Raw genomic sequence first — 21,180 nt, 5'->3', positions numbered from 1 at the left:
ATGTCTTTCAATGCTAATGACACACTATCTCAAACTACCCAATGACAAATGAGCTTAAACTGCTCAGTTTGGTAATCAGGGCACCAATATGCCATTATTGTCTAAATGACTGCACTGAATAGGCTTTCCTTCGCATGTATTAGATAAGAGCATAGATGTGGGGGCCTGAATTTCATCTCTCTCACTGTCATCAGTGTCATCTCAAACACATTTTTAATTTCCCTGAGTCTCCCTTTCTTCTTCAATAAATCGGGATAATAATACACAAAGTTAAGGTGAATACATGAAAAAAATGCACTTATTTACTTTGCCCAATGCAAGGACACAGTAAAAGCAGCAAATGGTTGCTGGAGAACAAATGTGATCTCTTCACTCGTGTCCTTCTGCTTTTCCTCCTCCTCTCATCCATGTCTAACTCACTACTCAAGAGCAACTCTGCTGCTCCTACCACAACATTCAGACAAGTATCTCTGATCACTAGACATTTTGCTTACAGAATTTGCTCAATCAGATACTGTCTTTTTTCATATATACATGTCTTTTCTATTTTCAATTTATTTGTGAGATTTTGAAAGAGTAGTTCAACATCCTAATTGTTGGCACATTGACCAATAAATAAATACAGTAGTATTTACTGAAAAAAAAAAAATCCCAGTTTTTTTTTTCAAATTTGTGTCCAGCGGTCCAGAGGGACACTTCAATTGTGCAGTGCCCATGCTTGATCCTGAGTTCTTCCTCATGACTGACTGCAAACACCGTGACAGTGTCTGAGCAGAGAGATCAGTGCCTGGACCTTCTCCTTGCTCTTTCCTAAGAAACATAAGAAGATTTCATATTTGCGAGCTTTGAAAGCATTTCAGCTCACCTTTATTATTTTCTCTCTACCGCAAATATTCACAGAACTAAGAGCATATTCAAACTGAAGTGTATCATCTCTGATTGGGCACAATATACTCTCAGAATGTATTCTAACATCAATAAAACGTGGACTCTTCCCCAGCAATACTCAGGAAAGCCTCTTAGGTTCCGGAAATAAACATTCTGGGATGCTCTGCAGGCCAGATGTGCATACTGTTGAGATGGCATTGTGGGAGAGAAAAGAAAGAACCCAAGCCCATTAAACTTAGGATATTCCCAGAGTGGCTTTACTTTTCTCTGCTTTTCTTTGTGAAGACATGACCAGGAGTCCTTTACTCCTGGTTTCTATGTATCTACACTTTTTGGTTGTTGGTTAATATTGATTAAATGAAGAAGGCAGAGTTGTTTGGGCGTAATGGCTCCAATAGGCAGGTAGAATGCTGCACTTAAATCCGAAGCATTTACGTGCCTGTTTCTCTCTGAAGCCCAATAGCTTCTATATCTATCTCATTAACCACATAATAGAATTCGTCAAAATTTTACACCACTTTACGTGCGTGTTTCTCTCTGAAGCCCAGTAGCTTCTATCTGAAGTTTCAGTAGTTTCTCTCTGAAGCCCAATAGCTTCTGTCTCTATCTCATAGCCACATCGCAGAATTCATCAAAATTTGACACCACTTTACTAACTGTATTGTTTTGAGCAAAACACTTTGCCACCCTGAGACACAGTGTCCTCACTTTCTCATTTGCAAAACTAATAAATGATTGCAGATTATATCAAAGTCTCTTTGCATTTATGATTCTGTATTAGTCAAAGATTCATCTCTACCCCCACATCGCAGAGCTCTGTGGGTCAAACTCTAATTACTCTCTTCAATGCTCCAAGAAATGGCTGCCAAATTTCTGGCTAGTGACTGACATTTCATATTCACGCTAGTGCACTTTCAAACACAAACCATCCCTGAGCCTTTCTTTGTTCTTTGGAGATGTCTGCTTCCGTCATCCCAAGAAAATGCAAGAACAGTCAAATGCAGGTGTTTGGGAATGGCCTAACGACTAAGGTTCTTTGTCTTTTTCCGTTTTTTTTTTTTTCCAGCAGGGGGTGGGAGGAGGGTCTGTTTTAATGTACAGAAAAAGTCACAAAGGCTGATGCGAAGCCTTAACATCTACTCTAGTTTCCTGAAATTCCCTCTGAAGTCTACGGGAACTCTGCACTCCAAGGGCCCAGTCCCATAATTGGTAAATGAGAAAATACCCAAAGGAACACAATTTAAAAGTTATCAAAGAAAAAAACCATAAATAGAGAAAAAGTGATTTTGTTGTTGTTGTTGTTATTAGGGAAAAAAAAAATAGAAGTTGAAACGGCATATTTATTTCGTTTTAATTTCTGGGCTGTCAGACATCAGCTCTGAAGCCCTGATTCAGAACACATGCGGGGTCTCTTTGAAGTTCCGACTGCTTTTTTTTTTTTTTTTTTTTTTTAACAATGGCAGAAAGATATAAAGGAATTAAGCTGCAACATAATCATAAAACAAAACTTCTGGACTCCTGATTTACAAATTGTCATTCTTTCATTTGTTCACGGCTTCATTTTCAAAGCTTCACTGTGGCACATACTTTTTTGTAATTTTTTCCTTTAGGCTCAACCTTAGCTATTCCTTTCCTCTCCAAAGTGAGGCATTCTGCTTTTATTTTATTAAACTAAAAAGAAAATTAGTTTGTTGCGGTTTTCTGAAAACAAGAAAGGAACAGGAAAATCCAGAGCAATATAGTAAATGGAATCTTTTTGATAAAAGCCATAGCAATATAGGGTTTAGCTCTTAAAGTAACCAGTTCTCTTGGCATAAAGACAAAAATATACCTTAAATTTTCAGGCAATCTAAAGAAAATGTCTACTTGGTTTTCATGCTTTACTTATAAAAGATACTTACAGAAGATTTTAGGATCCTTAATAAAAACTGTGCATTTCAAATATGGCCTGACAGATGCCACATTTGAAAACACACATCTGCCACACATAAGACACATGCACAAACGCATACAAATTGATTTATTGTTGTCAATCAGTGGTCATATATCTTTATTTGAACAAGATGCACAAGAATTCTGTAATCCAAACATCCCTTTCAAATCTTAATACCCACAAACAAGCTACAAGTTTCTTAGTCCCCAAAATCATGTTTCTCATTCTGTTTTTGTCCTATAATATTTTCTTGGCTTTATTATGTAAAGTATTCCAATATTTATACTCTTTCCAAATACTGATATACCAATTCTATAGTATAACTTCTATTCCAGAGTTTCTTTTCTGCTATATCTTTAACAATCAAAATTTCAAAAATTGTGTTTCTCATCCAGTGTATTGACCTTCAATACACTTACAAGGACTACTAATCACCTTTTACATAAAGTTCCAACCATCATCAAAGTTAAGTGGGAAATTGAAATAACTATCCCATCAATGGTGTGCTAAAGTCAGCTCATACTGACTTGCGAGAACTGACAGCTAAATCTTCAGAAATTTGTAAGCCTGGTTTAAACATAGCCATTATAAATGTTAAATTATATAAACTTACAATTTAAAAATTATATTAGAAACAAAGGCATTATGTACCCAAAATTCATTATTTCTGAATTATTTTACTATATTTGCTCTTATTTATGCTATTGAGGTTACTTATGTCTCTTGTATAGATACAGTTGAAATACTGGACTATGGATTGCTGTTGCATGTCTTATCTCAACTGTGTTAGTGACTTCCACACTGGAAGTCTGAAACAAATGAATAGCTGGGTGGAACGCCTTAGTCTGTCTGGGCTGCTGTAACAAAATACCATAGACTGGGTAGCTTACAAACAACACAGACATATTTCTCACATTTCTGGAGAGTGGGAAGTTCAAGATCAAGCAGAAGAAAATCAGGTTGATAGCAGATTCAGTATCTGGTGAAGGCCCACTTTCTGGTGCATAGACAGCACCTTGTCACCATGTCCTTACATGGTGGGAGAGGCAAGACAGCTCTCGATGGCCTCTTTATCGAGGGCGCTAATCCCATTTATTTAGGGCTCTGCCACCGTCATGACCTAATTAGCTCTCAAAAGCCCCACCTCCTAACATTATAATATTGGTGATAAGGTTTTAACATATCAATTTTGCGAGGACACAAACATTCAGACCACAGTAGTATGGATATTTTTATTGGTTTTGTGTTTGTGTCTTTGTTTTTTAACAGCTACTTTTTAAACATTTACATGCTAATTACTAATTGTCTTCTGTACCAGAATTGTTCAAAGAGCTAATTTATAATTTACAAGGAGTACTTATACTGAATCTTGGATGTTTCATCCTTAACTTCATACTGTTTTTTAATCCATTCACTGCCAGTCAATATGTTATCTTTTTAAATTCGTATTTTCTAGGGTTTTAACTTCTCTTCTGCCTAGAATGAAACTGCATTTTCACATCTACCGAACCACCTCTCAAAGCATTAAGGAAAACTTACATATGCTGTGATGTCAATATTAATTATGAAGGTTGGTATAAGATACCTCTTATTTTCTGGCACGGGGTCAGGCACATGGAGTCCAAAGGAAACAGAAAGAAAATTACGCATATTATTTGTTTAAAGGTGGGTGGAACAAATTGTGTATTGCTATGTCATTACCTTAGAATTTTGGACTGTAAATGTCTAGAAGGGAGGTACCACGTATGTCAAGTAGCCTGATTCCTTAAGTATTAAATAATCATCAGATGGATTGCCAAACATCCTCCCATTCTATTTTGATAACAGCCTACATCTATAAATGAAAAACATTTCTGCATCAAGTAGTTTAAATTCTATTATTCTGACATGAGTGACTGCCTTGAATACAAACAGATTTTAGACATGGCGAATTAAGATATTTTTATCCAGAAGGGATGTGGAAGAGATTTGGATAAGAACTGGAGAAACTTTGACCATGGAAATTAGCCATGTGTTGAAAAGACTGCATTATTTATATACACTTATACAGCCTTTGTTCTAGTACTCAAAAATGCTAGATTCCTCTCTGACAAAAAAGAGAAATAGAAAGTTTTTAAGCAGAGAAAATATCCATTTGTATGTGCTACAACTAAATAGCAACGTTTTCACGGAAAACTCTTTAGATAGTTTTCTAATAGTTAAGATCAGTATTATTTATAGTGCAGTGAATTACTAAACACATTATTTAAGCTGTAGTAGAACATAAATTTCAAGGTGCATGATTATGTTCTTGGTGAAATTATAATACCTACCTCTCAAACCTTCCGTAAGTTTAACACAAATCTGCCTTATCCCAACTTCTAAGTAATAGGGGATTACTCTAATTTTTGTTAGAATCCTTGCAATTTATGCAATTTACTGTTGTCTCATTTTTGTTTTTTAAAATTAAAATCTGACCAATATTTCTTAATGTCCACAGTATTGAGATTTCAGAGCAGATGATGCTTTGATATGAAGAACCATTCAGTGCACTATAGAATGTTCAGCAATATCTTCAGGCACTACCCACAAGATGCTGGTAGGACCTTCAGGTTGTGGCAACAACAATGTCTCTAGATATTGCCAAAAAATCCCCAGGAAAGTAAAATCACCTCCATTTGAGAACAACTAAATTAGGCTAATTTTCAAAGAAAGTGTTAATTCAATGCATAACATATTTTCAAATGTTTCTTATTTATGGATAAAGAAGACAAATTTAATATTAATACCTAACGCCCACTTATTGGATACTTATATAGTTTTCTACAGTTTTAAAATATTATCTCATTTTATTCTTATAAAAACTTAAGGGTATAGGTTTTTATGTTCATTTTCACAGCTGAGAAAAGTGAATATAAGAGAGAAAATAACTTCCTAAAGCTCACTCATCTATAGTGCTGGTCATTATATATTGATAATAAGATTAATTGAGCAAGAATATTTAACATTTGTGAATAGCCAACACTGGAGCGCCCAGATATGTAAAGCAAATATTATTACATGTAAAGAGAGAGAGATATCCCAATATGAAAATAGTTAAGGACTTCAATACCCCATTCTCAGTATTGAACGGATTATCTAGATAGAAAATCCACACAGAAAATTGGTTTTAATCTACACTAGACCTAGCAGACATTTAAAGAATATTTTATCTGACAACTGCAGAATACACATTCTTCTCATCAGTACATGGAACATTCTCTGAAATAGATCATATAGTAGGCTACAAAACAAGCCTCAAAAGATTTTTAAAAATTGAAATCATATCAGATACCTTTTCTGACCACAATGGAATAAAATTAGAAACCAATAACAAGAGGAATTTTGGAAACTGTACAAATATATGGATATTACACAACATACTCCTGAATAACCAATGGGTCAATGAAGAATTTAAAAAGGAAATTTAAAAAATTATTGGAACAAACGAAAATAGAAAAACAACACAGCAAAACCCATAGAATACAGCAAAAACAGTACTAAGAGGGCAGTTTATAGCAATAAACAATAGATTTCAAATAAACAACCTAACAATGCATCTCAAAAAAACTAGAATAGCAAGAACAAACCAAATCCCAAATTAGTAAAAGGAAAGAAATAATGTTTGAGAGAAGAAATGAAGAAAATAGAGACCAAAAAATACAAAAGATGGACACAATGAAGAGTTTTTTAAAATAAAAGGTAAACACAATTGACAAACAAATAGCTAGACTAAGAAAAAGAGACGAGATCCAAATAAACAAAATCAGAAATGAAGAAGACATTACAACTGACACCAACTATACAACTATATGACAACAAGACATTACAACTGACACCAATTATACAACCATACAACAAGATACTACAACTGATACCAACTATACAACTATACAACAAGACATTACAACTGACACCAACTATACGACAACAAGACATTACAACTAACACCAACTATACAACTATGCAACAACTATAAAATGGAAGCAAGTGTAAACCAACAAATTAGAAAACCTAGAGGAAATAGATACATGTCTGGATACATACAACCTACCATGAATAAACCAGAAAAAAAAAAAAGCCTGAACAGACCAATAACAAATAGCAAGATAGAATCAGTAATAAAAAGTCTCCCAACAAAGAGAAACCAAGAACTGGAGGTCTTCAATGCTGAATTCTAACAAATATTGGAAGAATAAATATCACCAAGTCTTCTTAAACTATTCCAAGATATTAAAGGGGAGAAAATTCTTCCAAACTTGTTCTATGAGGCCAATATTACCCTGATAATAAAACCAAATAAGAACAAAACAAAATAAGAAAACTATAGGCTCATACCCCCAATGAATATAGATGCAAAAAAATCCTCAACAAAGTGCTAGTAAAATGAATACAAAAGAATATTAAAAAAATTATACACCATGATCAAGTGATTATGGATGAAAGGATGGTTCAACTTAGGCAAAACAATAATCATGATACATCACATCAACAGAATAAAAGATGAAAGCCATATGGTCATCACAATAGACACAGAAAGAGCATTTGAATCCACAGCCAACATCATACTGAATGCTGAAAGCTTTTTCTGTAAGAACCGGAATGATACAAGGATGACGACTTTCACCATTCTTATTCAGCCTAGTACTAGAAGTCCTAGCCAGAGCAATTAGGATGTAGAGAAACACATAAAAGGCATTCACATGGGAAAGGAGAAAGTCAAACTCCCTGCTTGCAGATAATATAATCAGATATAAAGACCTAAAGAATCCATCAAAGAACCCCTTGAACTGACAAATTCAGTAGAGTTACAAGATACAAAATCAACATACAAAAAAATCAGTAATCTTTCTGATAGCTCACCAACAGTGAGCTATCTGAAAAAGAAATCAAGAAAGCAATCCAATGGACAATAGCTGCAAAAATATATGAGAAATATTTAACCAAAGAAGTCAAAGATTTCTATGATGAAAACTATAAAACACTGATGAAATAATTTGAAGAACACAGAAAGTAGAAAGACATCCCATGTTTATGAATTGGATGAATTAATATTGTTAAAATAGCCTCGTTACCCAAAGCAGTCTACAGATTAAATGCAATCCTGATCAAGTTAATGTAAAGATGTAAAGAAAGAGATTGATCCCAAAACAACAATAGCTGGGGACTTCAACACCCTACTCCCAGCATTGGACAGATCATCTAGATATAAATATCATTCTCTGCACAAATAATAAAATCCTAAATTTGTATGAAACCACAAAAGACCCCAAATAGCCAAAAAGTCCTGAGCAAAACAACCCACAAAAAAGTGAAAGCTAAAAGCATCAAACTACCTGACCTCCAAATATACTACAAGTCTATAATAACCAACACATCCTGTCACTGGTATAAAAACAGACACATAGATCAATGGAACAGAATAGAGGACCCAGAATAAACCCACACATATACAGCCAACTGATTTTTGACAGAAATAGCAAGAACATACATTGGGGAAGGGAAAATCTCCATATCATGCAATATATCCATGCAAGGAACCTGCACATGTATGTCATGAATCTAAAATTTTAAAAATAAATAAATAAATAGTGCTTAGAAAACTGAATATTCATATGAAGAACAATGAAACTAGACTCCTGTCTTTTACCATATACAAAATTCAACTCAAAATGAATTAATTACTTAAATGGAACACTCAAAACTATGAAACTACTAAAAGAAAACATAGGGGAAATACTTTGGGACATTGAGCTGGGCAAGAACTTTATGGATAAGGCTTCAAACACACAGGCAACAAAAGCACAAATAAAACAATGAAATTATATCATACTAGAAAGCTGCAGAGCAAAAAAAGCAATCAACAAAGTGAAAAGACAACTTGTAGAATGGAAGATGATGTTTGCAAACTATTAATTAATTAATTAATTAATATCCAGAATATATATACTAGGAATCCAAACAACAGCAAAATAAAACCAAATAATCTGATTTAAAAATGGACAATTGGTCAGAATAATCATTTCTCAAAAGAAAACATACAAATGACCAACAGGCATATGAAAATATTCTCAACCTCCCTAATCATCAGGAAAATGCAAGTCAAAACCATAATGAGATATGACTTCATCCCAGTTAGAATGGCTATTATCAGAAAGACAAACAATAACCAGTGCTGGTGAGGATGTAGAGAAAAATGAATATACACTGTTCATGCAAATGTAAATTAGTACAGCCATTATGGTAAACAGTATGGAGGGTCCTCAAAAAGCCAAAAATAGGGCAACTGTATTATCCAGTCATCTCACTACTGAGTGTATATCCAAAGGAAGGAAATCAGTGTGTTGAGGGAATATCTGTACTTTTGAATTTATTGCGGTACTATTCACAATAGCCAAGATACAGAATCAACCTATGTGTCCATTAACGGATGAATGGATAGAGAAAATGTGGTATAAACATAAAATGGAATCTTATACAGCCATTAAAAAAGAATGAAAGAATGAAATACTTTTTGTTGTCATTTGTGACTCTACATGAGCCTAGAGAACATTATGTTAAGTAAAGTAATCCAGGCACAAAAAAATAAATACCAAACAATCTCACTTACATGTGGAAGCCAAAAGAGTTGATGTCATGGAAGTAGAGAGTAGAATAGTGTTTACCGGAAGTTGGGAAGTGAGTGAAGAGAGGGGGAGACAGGAAAAGGTTGGTTAATAGATACAAAATTACAGGTAGATAAGAGAAGTACCTTCTAGTGTTTTACAACACTGTAGAGTGACTACAGTTAACAACAATTTATTCTGTTTTCAAATAGCTAGAAGAGAGGATTTTGAATGTTCCCATCACAAAGAAATGATAAGTGCTTCAGGTGATGGATATGTTAATTTAATCATCACACACTGATTTAATCATCATACACTGTAGAGCTGTATCGAAATATTACTCTGTACCATATTACCATGTACAATTATGTGTCAATTAAATTTTTTTAAAGAGTACAAAGAATAAAAAAGTTAAGCTCTGAATATATAAAGGCACTATAATTGATGTGGCTGGGAGCTTCTATATTATGCTATTTCTAGAATATTAATGTTTTTAATGACTACAAAAGTGAAGTAAACTGTAAGAGTGGCTCATGCTCTCTCAAGTTTGCCCTTTGGTAAGTTTTGTTTTCTTTCCAGAATTATCTGATTGTGCACTATTGGTGGTATGATACAGAGGATTATAGGTCCACCTTTGCCCAAGGAATTATCTAGCTATAGCTCCAAAAGCCTGTGGCCCTTCCCATAAAGCCTGTGGCCCTTCCTTTGACCTTTTGTCAAATTTTGCTTGTCCAATAATATGACATCACAAAATATGTAGGGAATTCTTACACTGGCAATAAGACTCAACTAGGAATAAAGCTAGGTGATATAATCTTGACATACATTGTAGCATCTTATAATGTTCCCCTCTTTAGAAAGTCATTGTAAACAAAATTTTATCACTCATGAATTAAGTAATTTAGCATTCCCATTCTAGCTCATCTAGTGACAAATGTGTTTAACAGTTGTTCTGGGCATTGTTCTATTTCACTTGGGAAACATTTTTCAAATCACAGAATTCCAGTGATTTATGTGAGAATCTCCCTTCTCTTCTATATCTAACTAAATTGTTTTCCATTCGAACAGAATTATAAAGAAAAAATACACCTTTCCATGCTCTGCATGGGACAACATCCTTCAGGATAGATCCTTACCCTCGAGATCATTTGGGTTTAACTGCAGCTGGTTTCCATAGTGCCTCTTTGTGGTTTCTATGCTTTTGGATGCACATGGAGCTGGTTTCTTCTTTTCTTGTGAGGGTGCTCCTGATGTGAAAAGAGAGATGTTCCTTCCATCCTGTGTTTTCTCTTTCCCCAAGTATACTCTCAAACTCTTGTATCTCCAGCACAGGAGTTTCTGGAGAATCGCGGGTTTAAAGGAGGGCTTTCCAGGGCTTAAAAACCTTATGAAAAGTGCAGTGTACTCATGGACATATCAGATGTTATCAAATTCCTTTGTCAGTGGTCCTCAAAATTGTGTGTATATTGAATAAAGAACAGGTGGATTGTAATTTCTAGCTGTTAAGACAAGGAATCTGCATTTTAAACAAGACTGCTCAGGTTAGTTGAATCTATTTGTAGTAGGTCTCACACAAGGTCTTCAGAATTACTGCTGTATCTTTTCTGGAGCTGTGAAGGAGCAAACAAACTGGGCTTCCTTTGCCATTGTTGCATTCTCTAATCTCTTTACCGTCATTTTCCCTGCCATAGGTAAATCATATGTACCCTTTAAGATCCTTTACAAACTCTATTTCACCATTTCATGCATTTGTAGCAGGGCAGAAAACTATTATTTTAACAACTCAAATGTTTCTTGGCAGAGGAAATATCTGTACTTAGACATTTATATCTGTATTTAGAAAAAGACATTTGGCACCATGGCTCATGTCTGTAATCCCAGCACTTTGGGAGGTCAAGGCAGGTGGATCAACTGAGGTCAGGAGTTTAAGATCAGCTTGCCAAACATAGTGAAACACGGTCTCTACTAAAAATACAAAAATTAGCCGGGCATGGTGGTGGGTGCCTGTAATCCCAGCTACTTGGGAGACTGAGGTAGGAGACTCACTTGAGCCTGGGAGGTGTAGGTTGCAGTGAGTTGAGATTGTGCCACTACACTCCAGCCTGCCTGGGTGATAGAGTGAGACTCTGACTCAAGAAAAATAAAAAAAAAAAGGAAAGAGACATTTGGAAGTGAAGAATTAGAAGCAGAGGTTATAGGTCAATGAAATGAAGCAAAAGGAGAGAAAAGAAAGGACAGAAAAGAAAGAGAGAAAGAAAGGACAAAGAAAGACAGAGAGAGAAGGAAAGAAGGAAGGTAGGAAGGAAGGAAGGAAAGAAAGAAGGAAAGAAAGAAGAAAGAGAGAGAGAGAGAAAGAAAAAGAAAGAAAGAAAAAGAAAGAAAGAAAGAAAGAAAGAAAGAAAGAAAGAAAGAAAGAAAGAAAGAAAGAAAGAAAGAAAGAAAGAAAGAAAGTTGGAAGGAAGGAAGGGAGGGAGGGAGAGAGGGAGGGAAGGAAGGAGGGAGGATAAGAGAGAGAGAGAAAGAAGAAGGAAGGAAGGAAGGAAGGAAGGAAGGAAAGAAAGAAAGAAAGAAAGAAAGAAAGAAAGAAAGAAAGAAAGAAAGAAAGAAAGAAAGAGACAAGAAAGAAAATAAAAAGAGAAGAGATGAAAGAAAGTTCACTCTGATGGTAGTTTCTTTGGCTGTGCAGAAGCTCTTTAGTTTAATTAGATCCCATTTGTCAATTGTGGCTTTTGTTGTCATTGCTTTTGGTGTTTTAGACATGAAGTCCTTGCCCATGCCTATGTCCTGAATGGTATTGCCTAGGTTTTCTTCTGGGGTTTTTATGGTTTTAGGTTTAACATTTAAGTCTTTAATCCATCTTGAATTAATTTTTGTATAAGGTGTAAGGAAGGGATCCAGTTTCGGCTGTATACATATGGCTAGCCAGTTTTCCCAGCACCATTTATTAAATAGGGAATCCTTTCTCCATTTTTTGTTTTTGTCAGGTTTGTCAAAGATCAGATGGTTGTAGATGTGTGGTATTATTTCTGAGGACTCTGTTCTGTTCCATTGGTCTATATCTCTGTCTTGGTACCAGTATCATACTGTTTTTGTTACTGTAGACTTGTAGTATAGTTTGAAGTCAGGTAGCATGATGCCTCCAGCTTTGTTCTTTTTGCTTAGGATTGTCTTGGCAATGTGGGCTTTTTTTTGGTTCCATATGAACTTTAAAGTAGTTTTTTCCAATTCTGTGAAGAAAGTCATTGGTAGCTTGATGGGGATGGCATTAAATATATAAATTACCTTGGGCAGTATGGCCATCTTCACGATATTGATTCTTCCTGTCCATGAGCATGGAATGTTCTTCCATTTGTTGGTGTCCTCTTTTATTTCATTGAGCAGTGGTTTGTAGTTCTCCTTGAAAACGTCCTCACATCCCTTGTAAGTTAGATTCCTAGGTGTTTTATTCTCTTTGAAGCAATTGTGAATGGGAGTTCACTCATGATTTGGCTCTCTGTCTGTTATTGGTGTATAAGAATGCTTGTGATTTTTGCACATTGATTTTGTATCCTGAGACTTTGCTGAAGTTGCTTATCAGCTTGAAGAGATTTTGGGCTCAGACGATGGGTTTTTCTAAATATACAATCATGTCATCTGCAAACAGGGACAATTTGACTTCCTCTTTTCCTAACTGAATACCCTTTATTTCTTTCTCCTGCCTGATTGCCCTGGTCAGACCTTCCAACCCTATGTTGAATAGGAGTGGTGAGAGAGGGCATCCCTGTCTTGTGCCAGTTTTCAAAGGGAATGCTCCCCGTTTTTCCCATTCAGTATGATATTGGCTGTGGGTTTGTCATAAATAGCTCTTATTATTTTGAGATATGTCCCATCCATCAGAGTGAACAGGCAACCTACAGAATGGGAGAAAATTTTTGTAATCTACTCATCTGACAAAGGGTTAATATCCAGAATCTACAAAGAACTCAAACAAATTTACAAGAAAAAAACAAACAACCCCATCAAAAAGTGGGCGAAGGATATGAACAGACACTTCTCAAAAGAAGACATTTATGTAGCCAACATACACATGAAAAAATGTTCATCACACTGGCCATCAGAGAAATGCAAATCAAAACCACAATGAGATGCCATCTCACACCAGTTAGAATGGCGATCATTAAAAAGTCAGGAAACAATAGGTGCTGGAGAGGATGTGGAGAAATAGGAACAGTTTTACACTGTTGGTGAAACTGTAAACTAGTTCAAACATTGTGGAAGACAGTGTGGCGATTCCTCAAGGATCTAGAACTAGAAATACCATTTGACCCAGCCATCGCATTACTGGGTATATACCCAAAGGATTATAAATCATGCTGCTATAAAGACACATGCACGCATATGTTTATTGCGGCACTATTCACAATAGCAAAGACTTGGAACCAGCCCAAATGTCCATCAATGATAGACTGGATTAAGAAAATGTGGCACATATACACAGAGGAATACTATCCAGCCATTAAAAAGGATGAGTTCATGTCCTTTGTAGGGACATGAATGAAGCTGGAAACCATCATTCTCAGCAAACTATCTCAAGGACAAAAAACCAAACACCGCATGTTCTCACTCATAGGTGGGAATTGAACAATGAGATCACTTTGACACAGGAAGGGGAACATCACACACCGGGGCCTGTCATGGGGTTGGGGAGTGGGGAGGGATAGCGTTAGGAGATATACCTAATGTAAATGACAAGTTAATGGGTGCAGCACACCAACATGGCACATGTATACAGTGTAACAAACCTGCATGTTATGCACATGTACCCTAGAACTTAAAGTATAATTTAAAAAAGAAGAAAGAATGAAAGAGAAAGAAGAAAGAAAGAAAGAAAGAAAGAAAGAAAGAAAGAAAAAAGAAAGAAAGAAAAGAAAGAAAGAAAGAAAGAAAGAAAGAAAGAAAGAAAGAAAGAAAAAGAAAGAAAGAAAGAAAGAAAGAAAGGAAAGAAGGAAGGAAAGGAGGGAGGGATGGAGAGAGGGAGGGGAAGAAAAGAAGCAGAAGGAAGAAAGAAAAAGAGAAGGAAGGAAAGAAAGCAAGCAAGAAAGAGAGAGAAAGAAAGAAAGAAAGAGAAAAGAAAGAAAGGAAGGAAGGACAGGAGGGAGGGAGGGAGGGAGAGAGGGAGGGGAAGAAAAGAAGCAGAAGGAAGAAAGAAAAAGAGAAGGAAGGAAGGAAGGAAGGAAAGAAAGAAAGAAAAGAAAGAAAGAAGAAAGGAAGGAAGGAAAGGAGGGAGGGAGGGAGAGAGGGAGGGGAAGAAAAGCAGAAGGAAGAAAGAAAAAGAGAAGGAAGGAAGGAAAGAAAGAAAGAAAGAGAAAGAAAGAAAGAAAGATTATAGTTTAAAATGCACAGATGGCTGAAATACTTCTAGAAATTGGAATGTTACATTTCTAACTCATCTGCAGTGGAAATCCCTTCAACTTCCCTGCGCACAATAAATGCTTTCACACACAAAAACTTGCAGGTTTGTTTCTTCATGAAAACATTTTAAAACTGTTTAATTTTACATTAGCATTGATATTATGCAATGTAAAAATGGCACTGTTGAGCTGTGGTAATAATCTTTAACACAAAGTTATTAAGAGGAAGCAGGCACACAGAGCTACAACATTCAATAAACTATAGATATCACACTATTCTCACCATCTCACGTGTAAAACCTTAGGTAGAAAAATGGACTTTCAAAAATCTACGTGAAGAAGCTTTGAATTTAGCTTATCTAACTTCTAAGGGACAGCATTGTCTTAATGAACATCTACTCTGTATAAAATGCCTTATTAAACCTTCAAGTGCCTGCAGGCTGGTAAGAGATATATGGCAAGACCACAGCTTACAAAAGCAAAAAGAGAAGTGAGCAAGAAGAGAGATTCTGACAGTGTCATGAGTGGTTAACAAGAAATGGGGAGCCTAGGCCAGGCGCAGTGGCTCACACCTGTAATCCCAGCACTTTGGGAGGCCAAGGTAGGTGGATCACTTGAGGCCAAGAGTTTGAGACAAACCTGGCCAACATGGTGAAACCCCGTCTCTGCTAAAAAACCAAAAATTAGCCTGGCATGGTGGCTCATGACTGTTGTCCCAGCTACACAGGAGGCTAAGGCAGTAGAATCCCTTGAACCCTGGAGGTGGATGTTGCCGTGAGTGGAGATCCCACCACTGAACTCCAGCCTGGGCAATAGACCAAGACTCTGAGAAGGAAAAAAAAAAAAAAAAAAAACCTTATAAAAAAAAAGAAAAGAAATGGGGAGGGTAGAGAGTTTCCCATTAACTTATGTTGAGGATCTAGCAAGTAGGAAACTCAGATAATAAATAAGCTAGTGCAATATTTTACGGATCTAAATGTTTTATAACAAATTCATTCCTGCTACATATTTCCATATAGATTTTAACTTCCATGCGATTTAAGAGCACATCTTATGTTACATACACTTTATCATGACAATGGCAACATAGCACCCTGATCATCATAGATACGCTGTGAATTCTTTCACCTGTTAGCTGCATTTTTTTTTCAATCCTCCTTTTATAACATGGTAGGACTGGGAAGAAAAATTGTCTCTCATAATTATCTTCTACTTTTTACTGTATGAATATGTAAAGCAGAAAACCTTACTATTTCAGTAAATTCATACTTGTCACTAAAGTAGAAAGTAAACTTTATCTACTTAAAAGAAATCGGGAAAATATATATTTTTAATCCAAGGCATGCTAAAGTTGTACTTGTTCCAATTGTTGGGTGTTTTGGGAAGGACAGGAATTGTGTGTATTGTAATTATGACTATGGAAACTACAGACTTCCATCAGCATCTCTGTTCCCAATCGTAGCCAGCATTATTCTGATACTAGATTTGTTGCCAGTTGTGTAAGGGTCATGTGGAGGTGAACAGAATATGAGGTATCTGGCTCCAATTCCATTTGGAACATTAAAGTGACTCCAGATTGATAAAATAGAGAGAGAGAACAGCATACTTGACTACAAAGATCCTGAACCAGAGTCAGCCAAATGGTACATTCTCGACTAACGGTGACTGACAATGAAAGACAGAAAAGATCTTAGGAGTGGAATTGAAGCTCCATTTTATCAGGGCTTACTTTAGGATGTAGGTAGAATAAATGAGAGTGTTTTTCAGAAAGATAGTGTGGAGTAAATGGGAGTAAATAGCTGACACAGAGATAAGAAAGCTGTCAACATTTTCTGCAAGGGGATGAAAACTCACCTTTTCAGGGTCACATGCTGGCTGCCAGTGAAACAATGGTAAAAAAGAAAATTAAGGAAGCTAAAAACAGAAACTCTAGGGATGGCCTCAGAACGTGGAAGAGAGGCAATTCCACTGGATGTCCATTTGAAAGATTGACAAGGGAAGAATATGTAATAAAGAAGTCAAAAAAGTTGAAATCGGATTAAAACTTGAACAGATTATTACCGATTGCCTGATTTTGGTCTAACACCATTGCTTAGGTACCACACAAGTATTTTACATAAACTATGAATAAAATGCAGTCGTCGTCTATGTTTTATAAAGAAAAAACTGGGGTTTAAAAAAATTAACAACTTGCCTAAAGTCATGTTACTGCTAAGAAGGGCCAAGTCAGGACCCAAATGCAGGTTTGTTTAGTCCCACAGCCCTTGCTATAATTAACCAGCAGGCTGAAATTCCATCAATTCTCAAAGCACCTCCTTTCTCCTACTGTGATCAAAACACATATTCTCTGGCCTGAACATGTAAAATTGTTTTCAAACTGCTCATGCAAGAAAATTGCTGAATATATTTGTTCATATTCCCCTACATAACTGTGTATCACGCTTTATTATATCAGACTGACCTTTCCTACTAAGCAGGGAGTAGCTCTGCACAATTTGTTTTGCTTACCCCTTAGCAGAATACCATATGTAAATAAATGCTATTACTATAGATGATTATACTCATTGGAAAACACTCAAAGGAACGAGACTGCTGAGATTCCTGGAATCAGAACACTTGTACGTGTAAGCTAGAGACACATTTCACTTATAAATAGTGTGAAATTTCTTTTTCCAAACTTTTCCCTTCCTCAGATATTAAAATCAAAAGTGTTCCTTATTTGTTTATGTGCAAATTCAAATACGTAGCTAAATAATTATATTTTAGGAAATCCAACAAGATGTCTCCTGAGGTAAGCATATTTTTATTTATTTCAGTGATGCAGTTCATTCAATCATTTCCCCCGGCCCTTGTCAATTGTTTCAGTTGCTCACAGGCACTTCTATTAGAAATAAAATATTGTTAGAGGGGGTTCTCGAAACTGCTTTATCTTCATTATATTGAAAATTCTATTCCAAACAAATCTTTGGGGAAATCTTTTTTACTCACATACTTTTCTTTCATAGTTTTGTTTCAAAGACAGAGAGTTATTCCTGCCAAAGCCTCATTTTTCTTTTTTGGCTAAAAGCAATCTTCTGGAGCCCGTTTCCCCCTACCCCTCCGCAGATCTCACCATGATGACTCTCCTAAGGACACATTAGAGGGCTTTGTCCTAATCCATATTTTACTAAACAGCCCCAGGAGTGAGAAGAACCTTCACTAGGATTTGATTAAACAAATTCTTAAAGCCAATAAAACGTTTTCAAGTTGTAAGAGAAAGCAGCATTAGTGCATATTCCCAAGCAGAGCAGACATTTCACTGTTCAGTCATCCTTAAGGAAGAGAGTTTGGGATGGAGCATATTCTCCCTGAGATTCGTTCCAGAGGCTTCAGCCTCCAGCAACAACTGCCTGCGAGGGTAGCTTTATTGCATAGCACAATGCAGTTGTGACTGAAGCTGTTTCCAAACACTTCAGGGCAATTTTATGTGTAACTTTTCCTCTGCCACTTTACAGGGTTACTGAAAGGGTAGAAGAAAATACAGTAGGTAAGGCCAGACAAAGTTTGTGACTAAATTGAATCTGGCATAAAATAGTAATATGACATACTCTTGGGAGAAATAAAAAAGAAAGCTGCTTGTTAAATGCAGTTGATTAGAAATGTATATATGCAGATGTGAACATTTAAAAGATTAAATTAAAAATACTGGACTGATATATGGAAACAACTTTTATGATTAAATAAGATAGGTTATGAAAACAATCCTACTGGACGTTCAGGAAATGGTTAAAACGAGCCACATTGGTTGAAATATAGTTGGTTCATGGCCATATTTATACGTGGTAAAATACCCATACTATACAATGAGGATAAGTCTAGCAATTATGTGGTTAATTTGGTCACTCTCCATAATCATAGAGACTCATTTGTTGGGGGTGGGATCCCCAATAGGCATTGGATTCTCCCAGTTGACTGGTAATAATAACAAACAGGCTTACCAGAAACAAACAGTTGTAAAGTCTCCACTATATTACGTGTTCAATTGATGCAGTTGAAATATCAAACCTAGCTTTTCTTTTCCCTAATGTCAGCAATGCAGACAAATAACAGGCCTTTGGAAAAAAAGGATTTTTTTAAACTTTGAGATATTTTAATTCTGTCCCAGCAGAGAGTCAAAGAATCACAGGAACAAAATATATTATTCATACAAATATATGTGTGTGTGTGTGTGTGTATACAGAGAGAGAGAGAGAGAGTCTGATCTGTTGCTATATTGTAGCCTTGGGAATAAAGTATCTTTTTGGGAATCTCTGTAGTGTATTATTAGAAGATCATGATTAATGTCACAGGATTTAAGCAATCTTTGAAAAGAAGTCAAAATGTGCCACAAAAATTCACTTGATTGTGCCAGTGGGAATATTTCCTAACATAGTCCCAAACTTCAAAAACAGTGTAAAGCATGCAAATGGAGTAAGGGGTGGGGTCCATCCATTTCTTCCCAAGTATATTTAATCTATTTAACAGAAAAATGTTGGGAAAGTTGCAGCTCTCATTAGCATGAGAAAGGAGCATCCAGTGGTATCTACACACCAGACTGTTCACATGTTGTTTTTCCCAGGGCAGGAGTGGTATTCGTATTTCTTATTGCTTTATGTCACCAGTCTGTAACCCAGATTGTAACTTTAAGATGTTATCTCCTGGCTGCTCAGATAAACAGCCCATTATGTTTTTATGGTGGGCAGTTCTGAATCCTCAGGGAATTAGAAGATATTGGCTAAAGTTTGTGGCTCCCTCCTAGACTATCAAGGGGTCCATGGGATCTTGTCCGGACTATGACTTTAAGCAAACACCTCTCTCATAATGGTATTCTCACACTGCCTTCTTGGCCATGGACTTCAAAAGCTGATTGCAGGGAGGGCCAGAAAGGCAATAACCCTTAATATAGCAGGACTAGCCTAGAGGGGACAGACAGGGCAAAGGTAAGGCGTCTCTGAGGTTGGCATTTGTGTATTTAGCCACATGGGGTGATTAAGGGCCATCTGTTCTTCAGTCGGCTAACTCATCGTTTTCACACCATCCCAGGATCAAGTACATTTCATGCTTACTGGTGTCAGCACCCTAGAGCTTTACCAGTCCTAATGAGACATAGTTTACATTTATTTATCTTTGATTTCTAAATAATGATAGTATGCATAGGTGCATTAGTGTGTGTGCACCTGTGTGTGCATGTATAGATTTGAGTTGTTTTTGTAGACTTGAAATTAAGAGTATCACAATTAAAGCAAAATTCTGCTATATATTCATACATCTTTTGAACAGGGAAAAAACCTCTGGAATGCTATGCTGATAGAAGTCTTTGTTTTGTTTTGAATATATTGTGTGACCAGTTTTTTTTTTCTTTTTAAATTAGAGAAACTCCTTGTTTGAAATCCATATACAGAGAAATCCCTTTCTATCATCTTTCTGTGTGTGTATTATCAAGTCTTTCAAAGAACACTTTATTTCAGAAAATGCACATGCTCAATTTGTGAGAATAGAAACTTGAATTTTTCTGTTAATATTTCCATGCTCAAGGTAATTTTTTTATATTACAAGTCACAGATAGTATGAAGCTTGTTAAAAGTTAGGTGTGATTAGTGTGAATATCTGTCTTTATCCATACTACTAGGGTTATATAACCCTAATTATATAACAAATTACACTGATAATTTGTTAAATAACAAATTACATTGAATAGTTCAAGGCTTATACATTGATTTTTAAATACTGTATCATTAACTCACTGTATTCACATTATTTATAAAGTAAGTTAACCACCATGTCATCCAAAGAAATAATTAACATACTATTAATTTTCATTGAACTAAATCAAATGATTAAATTCCATAGATTTTGAATCTATAAAATTTTTGAAGTATGATTTATTTAATTGTTACATAGTTGAAACTTACTATTGGCAATCGACAGTCTTCCGTCATGTCAATATTTTTAACATAATCTGGCCTAGGTTGTCAGATTCTTCCTCAATCTCAGGAAAGATAATAAAAAGGAAGACATCAAGTTCATGTTTAGGTATAGGGAGAGGGAGTAACTTTCAGGAAAAAAAAAAAAATTATACCAATACATCAGGTGAGTAAACTTAGTCCTACTAATTACTAGTTACCACATAGGAGCTCACTTCAAATCTAAGCACTACAAGAAAAGTGCCCTCCATTGATAAGACACCCAAACAGCATTTTTATTAATAGGGACGACAGTCTCTTTTTCATCCAAAAATTATGTTTTCAATCAGCCAAACCATAGCAAATATATCCTAAGATTAAAACATGTTTTTTCATTAATAACAGTTTGCTTAGTGGAGATTCCA

At 35.7% G+C, this 21,180-nt stretch overlaps 1 protein-coding gene across 24 annotated transcripts in view; it reads right to left on the bottom strand.

Moving 5' to 3' along the window:
• The window catches only part of HDAC9 (histone deacetylase 9), a 927,498-nt gene that overhangs the window by 77,845 nt on the left and 828,473 nt on the right, over positions 1 to 21,180 (bottom strand). The gene's annotated exons all lie outside the window — the stretch shown is intronic.

Source organism: Macaca thibetana, chromosome 3 (genome assembly GCF_024542745.1).
Source record: "Macaca thibetana thibetana isolate TM-01 chromosome 3, ASM2454274v1, whole genome shotgun sequence".
In the NCBI taxonomy this organism is placed as follows: domain Eukaryota; kingdom Metazoa; phylum Chordata; class Mammalia; order Primates; family Cercopithecidae; genus Macaca; species Macaca thibetana.
The sequence above is the reverse complement of the archived record's forward strand: the minus strand, read 5'-3'. Positions and strand labels throughout refer to the sequence as shown.